Source organism: Camellia sinensis, chromosome 3 (genome assembly GCF_055761805.1).
Source record: "Camellia sinensis isolate YWXY chromosome 3, ASM5576180v1, whole genome shotgun sequence".
NCBI lineage: Eukaryota > Viridiplantae > Streptophyta > Magnoliopsida > Ericales > Theaceae > Camellia > Camellia sinensis.
Genome location: NC_138963.1, coordinates 21,889,499 through 21,906,975, shown reverse-complemented (window position 1 = coordinate 21,906,975; position 17,477 = coordinate 21,889,499). Strand labels below are relative to the sequence as shown.

Sequence of the window (17,477 nt, the reverse complement as noted above, 5' to 3'; positions counted from 1 at the left end):
GATCGCATCAATTAGATTAACTAGGTGACAGACCTGCAAAACCTCATCATGATGAATAATAGATGAGGAGAAACAAACAGCAAAAATACTTAACAAGGACAACTTTCACGTAATTGGTCTACAAGGACAAATTCATCTTGTGTTCTACTGTTCAAAGTATCCATCATAATTTGATTTAGTTTTTATTTCCCATACTGAATCATCTCACTGACTGAAAATCGAAAAGCCTCTGGTTCTATTTATAATATAGTTAATCAATTCCAGTTGCTAAGGCAAATAAAAAAACTTACGATCACTTTATTGAATGACCCAAGCAGCTTCATGAACACTAGCTACATAAATGCATTACAAATCAGTCATGAATGCATATCTCCTCTAACTTCTCATGAGGAGCACAAAAGATAGATTCCACCGAGAGCATTGCAACAGTTACTAACATTTTTTCCAGGCAATTGAACTAACTAGCCAAGATGAGTGCTTTGGAATGAATAGGCTTTAAGGGAAGCCGGGCCATTTGATGCCCAACTGGGTTCGACAATTTATATTCTTCTGCTATAGCATCTAGCAAGACCAGTATCTCCAATGATTTGATGACAGCATCCCTGTTCAAATTGTAAAACTGACGGCAATAAATTCCTTCCACTAATTATACAGCACTTCCACAAGAATAGAAATGAGCATTCAGTAAATGTCAAAAAACAAAAGTTTATGGTAGATAGTGCAGGCTCCTCGAGAAAGCAAACAACAGGAGAGGACAATAAAAAATAGATTATGAAAGAAATCATGATTACAAATCTTCTGTTCTTTTCTCTCTGGTTTAACACCACCCCTTTTGGCTTTCCTTTGCTTAGTTACCAATCACTCATGGAAATCACTCACAACCTAGTTGCTAATGGTCAAAAGTATCGACTCAGAGCCATGAAATACACCCTTTCACTTTGTCTTTCCCTGCTTCACTACAAACCCAGAAAGCTTTCTCTGTCTTCAATTTAATTTTGTTCATACAATCTAGTGGGCTGAGTAAGGTTGGCATAAAATAACTCATCAAAAATGCATGCACAAATAAACATCGGTGAAACAATGAGTAAAATGCTAAACCAATACAAGACTTAATTCTTTTTTTTCCACCTTGATGGTTTTTCCATGAAATCAAACCCAAAAAAATCATCAACACCAAGAGCCTTTAGTTGCAAAATGATATTTGAAAGGTTGCACCGTGTAATCTCTGGAATTGTAGAATCCCTGAGTTTCTCAAATTCAATCTCAGGGTAGAGGCAAAAGCACTTGCCTGGTCTTTCACGGCCTACATGTCCACTGAAATAAAGTAGCAGGCATGAGATTAAAATTCGTTTATATTCAGTCAATGAAAAATGTAAACAAATATACACGAGGAATATTGGGTAAATACAACAAAATCCACATCATTTGGCCTGTTTATATGATGAAGTTCGTAAACCTAGGCGTACTCTCCCCCACCCACCCACTCCATGAAAAAGATAGCTCCGAACATAAGTAGATCTCTTTTTTAAGGAGGACAATTTATTCAAAATAGTAAATGAAATCAGTAAAATATAACATGGATTTTTCTGTGCTTTAGTAATCCAGTATGCCTACCTCCTTCGCAAAGCCTGTGCTTTTGAGGTTGGAACAAAAATCAATGATTTCATCCCTATACGAGCATGGTAGGTGCGTGCTTTCACCAATACAGGATCTATCACATACTTGATTCCAGGTATTGTTACGGATGTTTCAACAATATTAGTTGCTAGTATTACCTAAACAGAACAAGCAAGCATATTCACTAGTGCTAGACATAGATACCAGAAATTGTTAGAATAGTGCATCACACAAGGAAATGATCATCCAACATGCAAGTATAGCTCACACTTCATACCATTTCCAATAGTCATGTAAGACAAACAACAAAAAACAAAAGTGATCAAAGAAATAAACACCACAAAATTTAACTGGCCTATCAGAATATATTTCAACTTAAAAATTGATCATACAAATGAACCAGATGATTCAAAAGCATCTTAAAATACATGACACAATCACCAGGGACATCCTCAACCAAAAGGCAGAGGTTGATTCAGTACATACACCATGGCATCCTTTTAGAAGGAAAAAAAGATAAGTCTAGCAGACTGTCCAACCAATATGCATGACACACTTGGGAAGTCACAAAAATTCAAGAGAACCATGTTTTAGATTCTCATCCAATGCATTGCCTGTTCTTTTTGACACCCTTGTATGGTTCCAAGAGCATCAAGTAACAAGAGGAGTGAACTTGGTTGCAAGCACTCACCAAAATCATAAGCCGGTACCAAATTTTGGAGTACTTAACATGCAACTGCTAATTAAGGGTTTCGATTCTTTTGATCTTCACATAATTTAATTTTGTGCAATCATTAAAATAGAAAATTCCTACATCTCATTGTTATTTCATTAACTATGCTTATATACATAGGCTTCAGTTCAGACCAGCATAGTCACCATGATATACAAAAATTCAATTATATGACTGTTAATAATATGCCAGTTCGAACTAGTTTCTGTAGAATTTCTTTTGACAAGTGGACCTCAGCCCAATATAACCTCATTATTTGTAGACTTTGTTTCAACCAGGGAGATCAAACCCAGGAACAAACATTATAGCCCAAGTAAAATGCCATATTAGACAGCCTTTAAGAGAGAGTCATTACTTGTTTTTCCTTCTAAGTCAAATTAAAAAATTCTAAGTCAATGATCATAAATATCTGAAGGCATCCAGCTAATACCCTACCTAATAGAAATCCAATATGCATCAACAATCTACCTTGCGAAATCCGGTTAGAGGTGGCATGAACACCTGTATCTGCTTTTCTGATGGAAGAGATGAGAATATGGGTAAAACTTTTAGCTTCTGGTTGTCTCCTAGAAACTGTCGAAGACTTTCTTGGACAAGCTTCTCAACATATTCAATCTCTTCTTGGCCAGTCAGGAATACAAGTATATCACTCGGACCCTCCTCCAAATGTATCTACAAGGTGAGAAAATGAGCTAATGAAGCTGTAAAAATGAATGTAAACGAGGACAACCAGACAAATGTCTAATAAGTAAGTAACAACTAGTGAACAATTACAGACCCAAATTGATCTAGGTATTAAAGATGGATATGTTAAGGCCTTTGAGAAGTACTTGAGAAAGGAATAGTAAAACTTGATTCCACTATAACAAAAAGAAACAAGAGATATTGGAAACCAAACATGAAGTTATCAGGTGGGAACATCATAAACAGCCTTCAAAGAAATCATATACACACCCCGGGAAAAAAAACAGAAACTAAAACAAAATCCCCTGTCGCCCAAACTTCAACTTGACAAAAGAAGAGACTCAAGCAATCTAAAAGTGAGTTCCAATTAAGTTGTAAAAAAAATACTTGGATAAGGTTGGAATCACGAGAACCCAAGAGAGGCTCAATTAACAACCTGAAATATAGTTATTAAAGCTACATCAATGCAATCTATCTCGGGATGATAAGTGTAGAGTATATCCACAGGAAACTGTCGCCCTTGTACATGAACGGCTTTTGCACTACCAAAATACTCAGAAAAAATTTGTGCATCATAACTGGCAGACATGATGATTAACTTCAATGGACTGAACTTTGTCCCCTGATATTGCTTGAGGATACCAGTGCTCTCAGCATCATTTTCTTTTTCCATCATCACGCCATTGTTTGCTTTCATATGATCAATATTAGGGCATTGATTGACTGATCCTGACCTCACGTTCTACACACGTTTTAGTAAGCCCAACAAGACATCAGTATGGACAGTTCTCTCATGAGCCTCATTGACAATAATAACTGCATACCTAGAGAGGTATGGGTCCAACAATGCTTCCCTGTGAACATACTCATCATTCATCAGAATGCATGCAAACAAGGCAACATGATGAAGTTTTAGTAAGCAAACATTCTTATACAACTACTCATCAGTGTAAATAATCCAGACTCTGTGTACCATTTTTAACAACAAAAATTCTGAAGGTCCCAGAGAGACCTAAAGATTGATATATAAAAGTAGTTAGATCTACTGGGTATCACCCAGCGAGTGAGACAAAGGGAAGAAACGGTAGGCAAAAACTGATGCACATAATTTTTTTTTCACAAAAAACAGGTGCGAAAACCATCTCTCTGAAGGATTGTACCTCCATGAAAGATTGTGACTCTTCCATGTATATAACCATCTCTGTCTCTCTCTGTCTCTAATCTAATCCTACTGACTGGGATATAATATTAGAGAACAAATTTTAAAAAAACAAAACAAAGGCTAAGTCTTCTAGATCATGGATGCATGGTTTTTGTTACTCATTTAACACAAACTTCAAAATGAAAACACCAACCAGCAAGCTTAAAAAATAAGCAATTCTTTTCCAGCAAATGCTACCATCAAATTAAAAGGTGACCTAATATAATGCAATGAAGTGAAACATACTTTCTACCTCGAAAGAAATCCATCTGTCATGTATTTGACCCTCGTTGAACTGGAAGTCATATCATCAAATCTAACAGAATAACCAACTTTTTGGCCCAACTCAACACCGCATTCCTCAGCTACCCATTTCGCTAATGCGTCTAGGTTGAGTGATCCCAATGATCTTCCCATCACGACAGAATCCTGCATTAAACAGAAACTGTGGCAACTCTAGAAAAATTGGCCCATATAAGAGTAAAAGGTTAGAGAATAAACAAGGGGAAGATCAACTGTAAGGAAGAGTAAACCCTTTTTATATTTGTCCCCCAAGTCGAAGGTCCTGGCATAAAAACCTAACTAAGAAATTGTGACAATAAAGATTCAACCGTAAATCTCTTCATAAGTAATATGAAGTGCTGAAGCCTACTTTGCCCCTAATAACCTTTTCTCTTAAGCAGGTAGAATGATTCATCATTTGTTTGATATCATGCACTACCTAGATAAGAACCTAAAGAATGCATAAAGCTCAAAGCCTACTTTGCTCCAAATGCATCGAAATTCATATTGAAGAGTACATTATCACGCAAAGACACTACTAAAGAGGACATGTTAAATATTAAGTTCCAACCAAACATCTATATGAGGAATCACAAAGGAACACCATACATTATATTCCACTTTAGAACATTCTTACATGTTGTTCTAAAGGAAATTAGAAAAGAATATCATAAAAATACAAAACTTACGTGTTGTTTTTCCGCTTCCAGCTTCACCAACTATTATCAGTATATCATTCTCTTGACCTCCTCCACAAGTTGTTTTTCAACTAGGGAACTATCAATAACATTATAAGCAAATCCGCATTTGAATAATAAACCAAAGGTAAGACACCATACCAACAAATGAAATAATAAATTCATCATACAACATAATAAATTTTAAATTGTTCATATAATCCAAAAAGCACAAGTTTTCAAATATCTTTAATTTAATCTCCATAATCTCTAGGTTTTACTGCCTATTTCAACAAAAATTTGAAGGGAGGTAGCTCATATAAAGGTTTCTAAACGGTTTGCCTCCATGAATTAAAGTGATGTAAAATTAGTATACAAGAGAATCTGGATTAAAATTATTGGAAAATGATGTTGACAAATACAATTGCTACTCATAATAGGTCTTTAATTTCATTTAACAAAAATTTGACAAGATATCAAGTATTTCATCCCCAAGGTAACCAAATATTTACTCAGCCAACATCCAAAATAGCGCTAAAATAATTGGCAAGCAATCTTTCTTTTTTTAAGTGAAAGGGTTGCACTGAATCTGAGTGAAACAAGGAAACCTAAAGATAATTTCCACCCCCAAGGATTGCTGGTAGAATTATATGCCAATGCCATTAAGGAGCCAGCCTTTTTATCAATGCTTCTCTAGGTAACACGACACTTGAATCGTCATTTGTTTAATGAGTACTATTATCAAAGAGTAATTCTACATATACAGAATTGAATCATATAGTTAAGTACTAAATTGTGTTTCGGTATGATGGGACGCACCACTTTAGCAAACTTTTTTCCAAATCTAATTTTACTTTCCTATTCGTCTAGTCAAGTAGAACCTTAAAGTCTAAAGCTTTTTGAAAATTTCAAAAAAAAAAAATCACTAAACGAAAAAAAGTCAACAAAAAAGTCTGTATATCCTTTCAAAATTAAAAGACAATGCCAATTCCTATGAACTAAAAGGTTAATAATCATTGCATAGAAAGTGATCACAACCAATTATAACATGGATTGAAAGGAACTATATATATGGTGGTGTATCTGTGTATGTAATGAACAATGGAGAAAATATGTAGAGGCTACAACGGTGGGGGAAGAGGAGTGGAGTAGAAGAAACTTATAATAAACAAAACCCTCAGACAATTGGGATCCGGAAGATAAAAAAAACACAAACACAAAAAATTATATATATATATATATAGTTTTTTTACACTTTGCCCTGTTATATTTGATATTTTTCACTTTGGCCCCTTGATTTTTTTTTCGACTTTGACTTTTTATATTTTACGTTTTTCTCAATTTACTCCTAAGTTAACTCCTATTCAAAATTAGACAAAAAATGTCACATTAATTGCCGCATGACATAAAAAATATATTTTTATATTAGGATTTGAGTTTTTGTCACATGTGTAAGTTATAATAAAATAAAATATTTTTATATCACATGACTGTCAATTTGTTATTTTCTGTTTAATTTTAAAAATGAGTTAATTTTTTTTAAAATAAATTGAAAAAAACTAAAAACATAAAAAGTCAAGTAGGGAAAAGAAAACTTAAAGTGGAAAAATGGTCAAATATAAAAAGGGCATAGTATAATTTACCCAAAGATTAAAATACACGTTTTCTAAAGGTTTGAAGAAAATACAATTAATCACACAAGTATTCACAAGAGCAGCCCCCACCACAACCCAAGTTAACAGCTCCCGCCAATGAAACCCCTTCACCACCCAAGTTTTTTTTTTTTTTTGATCGGTAAAAAAGAAAAACTTTATTGATGAAAATCAAACAAAGTAAGGAGGATACATCAATAAAGAGGAGCTTGGAACTAAGCGAAGCTCCAACCTCCTAGTTGGTGAGAAACCAACAGAAAAAGTAAAAAACAACAGAGCAAATCAAGCAAAACAGAACATAAACCAGAAAATCAGTGCAGTCCAAGGGAAAACTCAGCAGATCAGCAGATCAGCAGCAAAACCCCATTAACAGTATCCCAGTGGGATGCTCCAACAGTGTGAGAGACTCCAATCCTCAAACCAACAGCATAACAGATCAACTACCAATGCAGAGTACACCGACCCAAAATAACAGCCCACTGCTAGGCCTAGTAGCAGCATAGATGCAGGAATCCTTCAAAGTGTTTATATTGTGTCATACCCCTTTTGACAGATTCAGAACCACAACACTATGCAGCCCAACTGAATTCATAAACAAAACAGCTGAATCAACTCCTCTGCCTACCAACTTAACCCTTCAACAACATCAACTCAATGCAGCCCAACTGAAATCATAATAACAGCTCCCGCCACCACCGATGCTCTCAAAACCATAAGACAGAGACCAAGGTCCGATCCAAACAAGTATCCACAAGAGCAGCCGAATCATCAAAAACACATCAGAGATGTTTTCACATTGCAGTAGGCAGAGTTCCAAAATGATGGTTCAAAACCGCACACACCTGCAAGTCAGAGGTAAAAAATAAAAAATAAAAAGTCCATCAGAATTTTTCTAAAAATTGCCAAAACTTGAATATTTATTGAATATAGATACACGTATACACGATATGTACAAGCCTAGTCACGACGGGGACGCAATGGGTACCCCTAATCTATGTGACTTGGTCATTACGGTATTTTGAGTGTACAAAAACACTTCACAACAAAAGTCTACCCAATTAAATTTAAAATATATATATTTTTAAGAATGTCCATATATACACATCCACCAGGATTGGGAGCACTTACAAAATCTTTTTTTTTTTTTTTTTGTAAATTTTTTTTTAAAATTATGGTACTTTTAAAAAAAAAATTTCAGTCCATAAAAAATTCTAAAAAAAAATTAAAATACCAAAATAAATAAATAAAAAGTTTACTATTTTTTTAATTCTTTGATATGTCTTTTCTAATTTTTTTATTTTTTGATACATCTCGTCGACTTAAATCTAGAGATCTAAAATTTTTAAAAGATTCATTAAAAGAAGAAAATAAATAAATTTTTTTAAAAAAAAATAAACATATTTGACACCTAAAGCTCCTAACAGTAAACATATTTCCCACGACCCGCATAGAAAAACAAGTACCCATAATATCTGTCAGGGTAAACTTCTCAAGAATAAGTAAATTTGACACCTAAAGCTCCTAACAGTGTAACTTTCCATCAAAATTGATCAGAAAAGTGCATAAACTAGGAGTATTCCTTCTAATCTGATAATTTCCAACCACTGAAATAAATATTAAAAAAACAGAAAAGAAAAGAAAAGCATCCACAATATCGTTTTCAGGATGAACTTCTCAAGAACAAGTAAATTTGACACATAAAGCTCGTAATAGTAATTACTTTCAATCTTGTTAACATATTTTAAAATGACTGACCTGAATAGAAGGAATGAGGATGCTGGCTTCTTCGGTTTGTTGGGATCAGCAATCTTCTTCTTCTTCTTCTTCTGGCGATTCTCTTTTGTTTTCTCTTTCTTCTTGAGCAATTCCAAGGCTTCTTGCTTGTGAATTTTCATCATCTCACCCTCTTCTTTTTTGGGATTGGCAGACCCTTCCTCCTTCCTCTGCTTGTAAGCCTCCATTTCTTCCAAATATTTTTCCATGTTTTGCTTTGCAATCTGCAAGTTCCCAAAACATGAAATGGTTATTGCAGAGAGAGATAGGGAGATTGAGAGAGAGAGAAAGAGAAAATTTAACCTTTTCATAAGGCTTCTTCTGTTTCTCTGTCATGTTGTTCCATTCTTCAATGACCTCCCAGCCACACTTGCTCTCTGCTCTTCGCTCATTTCTGAATATGAAAAACGCAGGCATCGGTTGCTTTGGCTTCAACGGGTCCTTCTCTTTCCTGTAGAAATTCAATGAGACAGATTAGAGAGAGAATAAGACGAAGGGGAGAGAGAGAAATATAGAGAACACTTACTTATTCAATTGAAGAAACTGTTCTTCCTCCAACAGTCTCATGGCATCAGTCGTGAACGCCAATGACGCGGACATTGGTTGATGAGGACTGTAAAGATCAAAATGCTGGAGATCAAAAATCTGAACTCCACTTTTTTCCTCCTTCTGATCTTCCTTTCTGCTGTTGGTGCAGAGCAGACGGCCTATGATGGAGTACCAAAAGGCAGCAAAAACGTTTTTCTGTGACTCGGCCATTTTGAGACACAGAGAGAGAGAGAGAGAGGGATAGAGACTGTGAATGGCTGCAAAAAACTGTGAGTGAGAGAGAGGGGCTGTGTGGAATTTCTTAACTGAAAGTAATGAATATATATGGATACAGAGGGGACAGGGAGGGAGATGATTGAGAATATTTTTAGTGAATATTTTTTCGTTTATTGATTGAGAACTATTAGGTATTTTTTTTCTTCATTTAAAAGTTTCATTTGTGTTTTTGGAAAAAAAAAAAAACGATATTTTTTGTCTTTTCATTAAATTAATTTTTAGGTTCTTAATATTTATAAGTGTTTTTAATTAAACACTATGACACTTATGTGCAATTTTTTGCAGATTTAAAAAGTTTTGAATTTTTTCCTATTTCACTTTGACACTTATGTGCAAATTCAAGAAAACCTCCAATTGGAAATGAATTTCTAACATTCATTTTTTTTTTTTTGGGTTACACTGGAAATAAAATTTCTAACATTCACCTAATGCTTCTTATAGCAACATTAAAACCTCTACAACTAGCACATGATTCACAATGGTTATCAATATCTACAGAAAATTTTCGTACTAATTGTGGATAAATTGTAGTTTACCACGAGGTTAGGCCAAAAAGTAGTGTCCTCGGAAGATTATTTTGGGACAATAAAACCCATATAATGATTACCAAAGTAAAGGAAAAATATAATTTCAGTAAAATTTAGGAAAAATATTTCCAAATTAATGAAAAAAATTGTTCTCCTAAAAGTCAAACTTATAAAATTTTAATTTTGAAGATGTAAAAAATGACCTTTTACATCTAAATTATTAGATGTGACGGACTAAAAACTAATTTTTGATTTAAAATAAAATTATAAAAATTTTAAAAAGACATTTAAGCTCATAGACGTCGTTTGGAAACAAGTTTTTTTTAGTAACTCTTTGACTTTTTGGTTAAAATATGATTTTAAAAAAATTAGTAAGTTTGTAATGACTTTTTAGCTTTTTATGAAAACATGTGTAAAAAATAGAGAGAAAAAAAGAATTTTTAACTTTTTTGTATAAGTTATTGGTTTTTTAAATTTTTTTAATAATTTTTTAAACTTTTAAATTAAAAAATAATATTGTCAAACAAGGCCAACGACTGGATTAGGAAGGAGGAAGTGGTTGCAACAATAAAAGTAGTGAAAAGTGCCGTAACAAGAGGTGTTCAGTAATGGTGGTAAATTCGAATTCAAATATTATGATTGGTACACAAAATGTTTCATCCAGACAAGCCACTTCATTTTTTTTTTTTTTTTTTTTTAAATAAAAAAAATAATTTGATGATTAAATGGTTTTCATTCATTTAATTAATACACTTTTCATGATGCCACTGTTTTGCCTACCATTATGTCATTTCGTTAGCTCTATAGGTAATCTAATATTATATAAAAATGTCAATGCCAACATAGAAGTTTAAAAATGTGTACTTTCTCTACGGAAAGTTTGAAGTGGTGGTGATTCCACGTGTAATCCAATTCAATTGGTGAATGAACTTAAAAGTTGAATTTTATGTCCCAATTGAAAAGGAAAGGAAGATTTTACCAAAACAATAAAAAAAAATCTAGTTAGGTTTTGTGGAATCACTACTTCTACGGTAAATTCACAATCACCGCGGCGGCGTCTAATAATATTTACGTTTTTAATTTTTAATTTAAATTTATAAAAATTTAAAAAATTATCATAAAAACAGTTGAAGTTCATATCAAATGAAATTTTAAAAAGAAAATTAATTTTTTGCCATTGGAGTTCATATCAAATGAAGTTTTTAATTCAAAATCCAAGTGAAAATGAGTGATGATTGGGAGATTTAACACTAACTGTACAATTGCTCTGAAAATTCAAACAGCTGTCAAAATTACGCAGTTTTTGTGATACAGCCATCAACATATTCCTAACTTCAACATATCTATGCACCAACATTATCCATCCATCATATTACTTTTATTAATTTCTGCAAATTCTTCCATGCTTTCGTATTTCGTAAAATATTCATAGATTTAGGGTTTCCATATATCTTTTTTAGCAATATTTAATTCCTTAAAGTCAAGAAATAAAAATATATATGCAACTAGGAGTTGAAACCACAATCACAATGTACTTAAGTAGAAAACTGCAATCCAGAATATTTGATACAAGATTGTGTAAAATTTAAACATGATGAAAAAACTTCTCAAAAGAAATGTGAATGAAGCAAATAATGTTCCTATACCAGTTAATGCAGGCCAGGCAATAAGCCCCAAACACTTGTAAATACAGAAATTCTCGTGAGATTTTCTGTTTTAGTTCAAAACAAAGTATAAACTACAAGAAGGTAAAAAAAAATGAAATGAGGGTATATTGTTAGTTCATAACAAAGTATAGATTTTCTGTTTTAGTTCATAACAATATTCAAGCTTGCTTTTTACTGTTGTGGGTTGTTGTTTTCCTCCTCCGTTACTGCAGATTTGTTATACTCTTCCAATTCCATCTTGACTCCTTGGCTCCTGCAGCTTTTTCATTCCAGGTTTGCTTATCTTCTTCACTCAATTCCTACAAGTATAAAACCAAAATTTTCAATACTTCATTTTACATTTTCAAAAAAAGAATTACCCAAACAGACAGTTAAATTTCACACCTTCCATTTCACTGAAATGAGGGCATTAAGGGTAGAGTCATTAATTCCCGGCCTCTCTTCCAACAAGTTCTTCCTTGCCTCTTTGCTGTATTATCAACAAAAATAACATAGTATAAGAAAACATAAAGCAAATTTCATTACATTTTGTTGTACTATTAATGTCTGCTAATTCTTTGATTCACCTCCATATGGCTAATCCGTGACTACTAGCAATTCCAGCATCATTGTGAATAAAACTAAAATGACCAAAATTTTAGGTATTTACTTTTAATCTTGTTAGGTATATATATATGTGCTTATAACATATTTTAAAATGACTGACCTGAATAGAAGGAATGAGGATGCGGGTTTCTTCAGTTTGTTAGGATCAGCAATCTTCTTCTTCTTCTGGCGATTCTCTTTTGTTTTCTCTTTTTTCTTGAGCAATTCCAAGGCTTCTTGCTTGTGAATTTTCATCATCTCATCCTCTTCTTTTTTGGGATTGGCAGACTCTTCCTTCTTTCGCTGCTTGTTGTAGACGTCCCCGAACGCCCCGGGAGGATGAGTCCCGTTCTGTTCGTTTTTTTGGGCTCACTACAGTTCAGGACTCTCAAATTGTCACGGTTCTTAATCTGAACCAAAGAGTCCAAATCCGGCAAATCGTTTTGAGAAACAGATTTTTGAAAAGAAGTGCCAAACATGGGCTGTTTTTCCAGATACAAAGTCGCCACCTAAATATTTTTTTTTATGGGGGAATTTCGGAAACCCTGACTCGGTGCCAAAGGCCACGTGTCCGTCATCACCAAAGTTGCCTCGGCTCGGGAGCTTGGGTACGATTGGGGAATGTCAGCTATGAGCACCCCCTCTCGCCCGATCCGAAGATCGGCCTCTACTAACCGTGATATCCGATTTTGAAAACGTTATGTGTTCTTATTCCGGTTATTAGCCTAGAATTACTACGTTATGCGCACAGCAAACAAGTATAGACCAAATAGCCTGAATTGGAACAAAGCATTGCATAATCCGTTTGTTTGAAAAACAGTTTGAAATTTGCTACTCGCAAGTAGGCTAAAGCACGGATTTTAACGAGTTGTTCCAACTCAAACAATCTAACCTTCATCCACAGGCATTCAAGCAGTTTATATCACATAAGCATCTAGCCTCATGGTAATCATGCTATTATGGCAACACTCACACGCATGCGGTATGCTAAAGCATAAATGCTTACCTAGTACTCCGAGCCAAAACAAAAACATGTTAGCAATCAATGCATGATCCAAGTCCATGTTAAGTGGCTAATGCAACGCATACAGAATGTCACTAAAGTAGGCTCGGCCAGTCTATAGATGATATGTGAAAATGTACAAGTAGCATGTATTCAAGTTAGATTTGAAATACTTATGCAGTTAGTATGATGTACCGAGTCTGGTGCATGCAAGACTAATGAATGATGCACGCATGCTATCATACTGTATGTTAATTGAAACATGCCCTAGGCTAACCATCGAAAGCTAGTAAATAAAAGGGAAGAAAGACGTGGGGTTGGGAGACATACACACACTCACGCGCACTTATTACACAATTGCCCTCGCTCGAACGGTCCAAATAAATATTACAGTCCGAATAAATAATACTAAATTAATTATTACAGAACTTCTAATTAATTAACAAATTAAATGCAAAAGGATGGGGGCCATAGCCCTGCCTCGAAATGCGTGAATGATGCATGCTTGACCCATCTTGCCCAGAAACTCGCTGCCATAGCACTGTTGTCTCTATTAACACTGCCCTGTTCCTCTAGGGACTGCTAAAGTTCAAGAGTATGCTCTCTGTATGTTAGGGAATACCACCAACCAAGTAGAAACACCACTAGCCTAACAGGATGATCACCGGCCGCCTTTTAACCTGTCGGCCTCAGATTACTGGCCGGTCGGCACTGTATTTAAATGGTCGGCCGGCCATCTATTTGGCCGGTCGGATAAATTGATGGCCGGTGGTGGCTGCCAAGGCCAAAAAGTGGCCGGTGGGTGTCCAGATTGAAGCCCCGGAAGTTAGATTTCCAATGGCACAAACCTTGCATTAAAATTCCTCCTGTGGAAAAAGTTATGCCCATTTTGGTGAAGCCGCGCAGATTCGATCCAACCGGGATGATACCCAACTTCAACCAATCATATCTCCCCCACCCGGCCTTGGCTCTAGGAGATTCTTGAGTGAAAAATGAAGCCCCGAAAGTAAGATTTCCAACGGTGGTGGCCTCATAGCTAAAATCCAAGTATGCAAATGAATAAGCCCGATTCAGCGAGGGCTACTCAACTCTCTCTTACCCGGATTCATGCCGAACTTCTCCCAAACGAGTTTTCTCCTCTCCTTTCCTCTTCTCTTCAACTCCAAACCCCTAAACAAAGTGTTTTGAAAGATTTTTCAAAGATTTCATTTCTCTTTCATTCATCTCCAACTTGTCCTTGCTCGGTTTACCGAAAAGCACAACATTTACCGAAATGTGAGCGTCGGAACATCGTAGGAATTTTATTTTCAAAACATTTTGAAAGAGAGGATTTTAAGATCTAAAATCTTTTGATCAAGATTGTTTTGGTCCAAAAGGGGTCTGAAGTTGGGATTTGACTCTCTCATTGCTGACGAATTTGAACCTTTGCCCTGCACATCTTTTACCACCAAGTAAACCATCAGTAACGCCCAAGTCTTAAGAGCGGTCAAAAATTGGGTGTCTACAGTTGCCCCTCTTTGATAGAACTCGGAAGTCAAGAAGTGACGTGAGTGAATGTCAAAGCCCAGAGACGACCCATTTTTGATAAGGCCGAAGACTTTGACAAACAAACAAAATACCGATAAATAAATGGTTGTGCCCGCAGGCTGCCTACGTATCCCTTTGCAAGGAATCAAACCAGCGTAGTTCAGGGGGCAGGATGCAAATGATATGAAAGAAGACTTTGATAATTGGACTTATACGCTACGCGAAGCCGGTTTGTATTCAAAACAATGCAATGTACTAACAAGTACAGGTGAGGTGCGCAAGATAGCGCGAATGAAATGCTATGATAGTAAAGATGCAAAGGGTGACAAACTCTAACCATGCCGGAATTATGAGAGGAGGTCCAAAACAAACAACTAGGAGTGCATACAACGCAACCTAAGTCAAATTCCAAACACGCCGAAATTGTGTGAGGAACAAAGAGAGAAACATAGGGACATATCCCAGTGTTTCGGAAAGGAATGAGAAACATAGGGACGTATCCTGGTGTTTCGGCGTGGTTCAAGCATTGGAACGTATTCCAAATACTCTTAACCAAAGACGGAGAAACATAAGGACATATCCTGGTGTTTCGAAAAGGTATAAGCATTGGAACGTATTCCAAATGCTCATAACCAAAGAAGGAGAAACATTAGGACATATCCCGCTGTTTCGGATTGAGTGAGAAACATAGGGACGTATCCCGGTGTTTCGGAATGGTGTGAGCATTGGAACGTATTCCAAACACTTTTAACCGAAGAAGGAGAAACATAGGGACGTATCCTGGTCTTTCAGAAAGGAAGGAGAAACATAGGGACGTATGCCGGTGTTTCAGAAAGGAATGAGAAACATAGGGATGTATCCCAGTGTTTCGAAAAAGAAGAAGAAACATAGGGATGTATCCCGGTATTTCGAAAAGGAATGAGAAACATAGGGACGTATCCCGGTGTTTAAAAGAATGAGAAACATAGGGACGTGTCCCGGTGTTTCGGAAAAGAAGGAGAATCATAGGGACGTATCCCAGTATTTCGAAAAGGAATGAGAAACATAGGGACGTATCCTGGTGTTTCGGAAGGAAGGAGAAACATAGGGACGTATCCCAGTGTTTTAGAAAGGAATGAGAAACATAGGGACGTATCCCAGTGTTTCGGAATGAAGGAGAAACATAGGGACGTATCCCGGTATTTCAGAACAAGGAGAAGAAACATAAGGACGTATCCCGGTGTTTCGAAAAAGAATGAGAAACATAGGGACGTATCCCGGTGTTTCGGAATGAAGGAGAAACATAGGGACGTATCCTGGTGCTTCAGAAAGGAATGAAAAACATAGGAACGTATCCCAGTGTTATGAAAAATGAGAAGAAAAATAGGGACGTATCCCGGTGTTTCGGAAAAAATGAGAAGAAACGTAGGGACGTATCCCGGTGTTTCAGAAAGGAATGAGAAACATAGGGACGTATCCCGGTGCGAAAAAGAATGAGAAACATAGGGACGTATCCTGGTGTTTCGGAAAAGAAGGAGAATCATAGGGACGTATCCCAGTATTTCAAAAAAGGGAAGAAACATAGGAACGTATCCCGGTGTTTCGGAAGGAAGGAGAAACATAGGGACGTATCCCGGTGTTTCGGAATGAAGAAGAAACTTAGAGACGTATCCCGGGGTTTCGGAAAGAGAGCGAAACGTAGGGACGTATCCCGGGGTTTCGAAAAGAAGGAGAAGAAACATAGAGACGTATCTCGGTGTTTCAAAAAGAGAGAAACGTAGGGACGTATCCTGGTGTTTCAAGAACAGAGAAAAACGTAGGGACGTACCCCGGTGTTTCGGAACTAAAGAGTGTGCATAACAATGCGATTGAACTGTACATAACAATGCAAGTAGAATGTGCGTGACTACGCAAGTGAAGAGGTGCATGACAATGCAAATATAATGTGCATAACAATGCAGGTGTAACGGTGCATAACAATGCTAGATAGATGTGCATAACAATGCGACAAATGTGCAACTTCAAAAGCGCGTTTGAAACAAAATGCCGAATAAGGAAATACAAGCCTTAACGAGACCAAATCCAAACGCGACCTCCGATTTACCTCTTGAGGGAGGGTTGTAACACACTCCGCTTGAAAAGGGTACACCCTGTTTATATTGGTGAGAGATAACATCTGCTGCTGCTTTAATTGCCATTCTGACTTGAAGCAGGCTTAAGCTTGGAGTAGAGGCACACTCATTCTTCGGAGCACTGACAAGGCCTGAAGAGGTACATCCGAAGTACAATCACGGAATTTGCTGAAGGTGAAACACACTCAGATGCTTTGGTTTTCCCTCTTTTCTTTTGCTTCATAGTCTGGAACCCATATAGCTTCAAATAGGTCCTTGTTTTACTGTTCTCACATGACCTGGGTTGAACCTTGCGGTTTATGAAAGAAAGAATCTTGTTTTGCATAAATGTGCGGAATGGCACAGCACTCTGAGCACAAAACGATTTTTTGAAAATGAGAAAAGAGTTCTCAACCGGGTATTGAGCCTACAACTGAACACAGCATACTATGACTCAACAATAGATACACGACCTAAACACATCGAGTAACACTCGAAGAAAACTCAAAACAAAAGTTGAGGTAAACAAAACAAAAGAAACGACACACAGGCGTGTTACAAAGACAAGAGACCTCTCAGTTCGCGAGGAGCCAGTTTCTCTGGGTAATGTTTCCCACCCTTTTCTCATTTGTGA

The 17,477-nt window shown here is 36.1% G+C and overlaps 1 pseudogene across 1 annotated transcript; it reads right to left on the bottom strand.

Annotated features, from left to right (window-relative positions):
* Window positions 1–352: 352 nt before the first annotated feature.
* LOC114288841 (pre-mRNA-splicing factor ATP-dependent RNA helicase DEAH10-like) lies at window positions 353–9,455 on the bottom strand (annotated as a pseudogene). The gene is made up of 10 exons (XR_014363331.1): window positions 9,146–9,455; window positions 8,923–9,070; window positions 8,602–8,843; window positions 5,207–5,294; window positions 4,489–4,691; window positions 3,471–3,888; window positions 2,819–3,022; window positions 1,615–1,775; window positions 1,129–1,314; window positions 353–602 (listed from the first exon to the last, which is right to left on the bottom strand). The product of XR_014363331.1 is annotated as a pre-mRNA-splicing factor ATP-dependent RNA helicase DEAH10-like (transcript).
* Window positions 9,456–17,477: the final 8,022 nt, after the last annotated feature.